Here is a 2665-nt window from a genome sequence, read left to right on the forward strand (position 1 = left end):
CATACATACTTTGTGTCTTACTTTACTTTTTTCTATACAAGTAATGATAGGAATGAAAGAGTTTTATTACTAAAACAGGATGGAAATGATTGAAAAGTTGTGCAAGTGAAGCTTATCATCCTTCAGTCCACAGATGTTATGCTTCATGTTCACTGCATGCTGTAAAATACTTGGAACATATGGGAAAATTGAAGGTGATTAAGATAAAGCTATTACAAAGCCTGATTTTGCCATTCAATGTTGTGTCCATAGTAACTCCTTGCATCATATGGCACCTGTGTATATGATGCAAAGACATTTCTTACAGTTGCACAAATACTAATTAACATGAGAGGCAAACTTGTGTATCTTTTATCAGTGTGAAGTGAGTTTTTTATTTCTATTATACTAACAGAATTTTCCATAATTCACTGGGTATTTAAGATGTGACATTGTAAACAAACTATAATTCACAAGGGGAAAACATGTAATTTAAAGATGGGGAAAAAAGGTTTTGTGAGAAAGGAGGAGAGCAGTGGGTTAAAGGGACAGCTGGTGTGTGTATGTTACCTGATATGGGAGTTCTGCTCTCTGTTACTATTTTGTCACTGCTGTAGTAAGGCAGTAAATGATAGCTACCAGTAATTCACTGAATAAGGGATGTGTCTTATCCATCTGTATCCATGCGTTCAGCCTTCCTGTGAACATACTATGGAGCAGTCTCTACAGAAAATCCCTCAGAACTTGCCAGAGGTGAGGAGATTAGCAGGGTTCTACAGAAATTACTTTAAAACTAACAGAACTTATATGAGTATGTGTGTTTTTTATTTTTTGACACTATCTCACAAGATTACATAGTGTGACTATTACTTCCTCATGTAATCTCTAAGATAAATTAAAAAACTACAACAAAGTTATAACATTCCATTAAATTCTATAGCTTACCTCTTTGATGTTCTCTTTGTTCTTTTTCAACTCAGTCATATAAAAATTTTGTACAAAACCACACAGATGTCTTCACTGAAAATAAGCGTTCTTTTCTTTTCCTATCCCTTTCAATTTCTGAATCTGTAAGTCTATATTGTGTCAACTGAAATGAATTATGCAGGGACAGATAATGAAAAATAGTATTATGAACAAGTGCTGAGTACCACTGCCACAACAGCACATGTACATATACATGTGCATTCACACACACATATATATACATATATAGAGTGGATGTGTGTTTGAAAGAGGGTCATTAAAATTCAGTTCTGAATGAGTGATTAAAGCTGAACTCAACATCAGATGACAACAGCTGTCCTTGATTCGTATGTGCTGAACTAAAAATCCATAAAATATATTTATTCTTAATAGTGAATAAGTTCTTACATCTCTGAAACAGGCAACAGACACAAAATACCACCAAACTGTACTTTAATTGCATGTGACACTACATACAAAGACATTTAGCTCTGGCTACTATGAATTTTTGCAGGACCGTGTAAAGTCTTTGAAGACTGATGTGACCTGCACTTGTCTTCTTTTAAACGGTTTGATGTGACCATATCACTTGCTGCCTATTTAAGAAAATGGGCCTGTATTTTTGAAAGGAAATACCAAGGAATGACTATGCATTAGCTTTATGCAGCTAACACTGATTGAAAATAGAAAAGGGAGAACATTCACAGTAAACAAATACCTGTATAGGTGTATTTTAGTTTTAGGTATCTATATAATAACTTTCAGTCCTAGCATGATAATTTAATCTTCTTTCCATTCTGTTCTAGCTTGTTCCAAACATTGTCCCATTTGGCACAGAAACTTTTACTTCAGAAAGTTCTCTGTTGGAAACCAAATATTTTTCTTTCCAGGGGCAGACATTCCTCAGTCAAGTTCAACAAAGTGGACCACAAGAGACCTGTCTCTGTTGTCCAAGCTAGCAAGATACATTTATGAGCCAGCATCAGTAAATAAAGAAGGCAGGCTACAGCTGTCCTCCAGCACTTGAGGTCACTGAGCAATTCCAGAACCACAAGTCAGTGATTTAATGGAATTCCCCATTCAGACAATTATGGCACATTTGACCATACCACAACATAAAATGCTGGATTCTTAGTGCAATCACACACCACCACCACCACCAACAGAAAAACCCCAAACAAACAAACTGCCGTGAATCAGGTTTTTCTGTCTGGCATCTCTTACATAATTTTTTTTTTGCAGTTGTGTAATTGAGCACAGAAAGATTCAGAAATTCTTTGAATATGAATTATCATGTGCCTTTTAATGAGCTCCACAGCCTACCATAAACCATGTATCTGATATGAGCCAAGGCCGTTTTCTGAAAGGGGGGCATGCAGCAGTGGCAAGGAGAGGTGCTGGGAAGTGCCCATGAGAAAACAGGCCCCTGTAAGGGCATGCTGACAAGAGACCAGAAAGTAATTCCTGTGAGCAGTCAGAATGTGCTCTAACCTGAAGGGCTAGCTGTGAACCCTGCCAGTCACATGGCTGAGTAGAGATAAAGAAATAAAAGTAGAAAATGAGTGCTTCTTGGTGGGAGGAGTGTGCTTTTATTCTGGTACTACTTATAGGGTACCACACCATATGAGAAATGTAATAGAGGTCATTTTAGCTAAAAAAAAAAAGGTATAATTGATTACCCAGCCATTGCATGTCACTACACAGAAAATTAATGCATTGC

The sequence above is a fragment of the Corvus moneduloides genome, chromosome 4 (assembly GCF_009650955.1).
Source record: "Corvus moneduloides isolate bCorMon1 chromosome 4, bCorMon1.pri, whole genome shotgun sequence".
Taxonomy (NCBI): domain Eukaryota; kingdom Metazoa; phylum Chordata; class Aves; order Passeriformes; family Corvidae; genus Corvus; species Corvus moneduloides.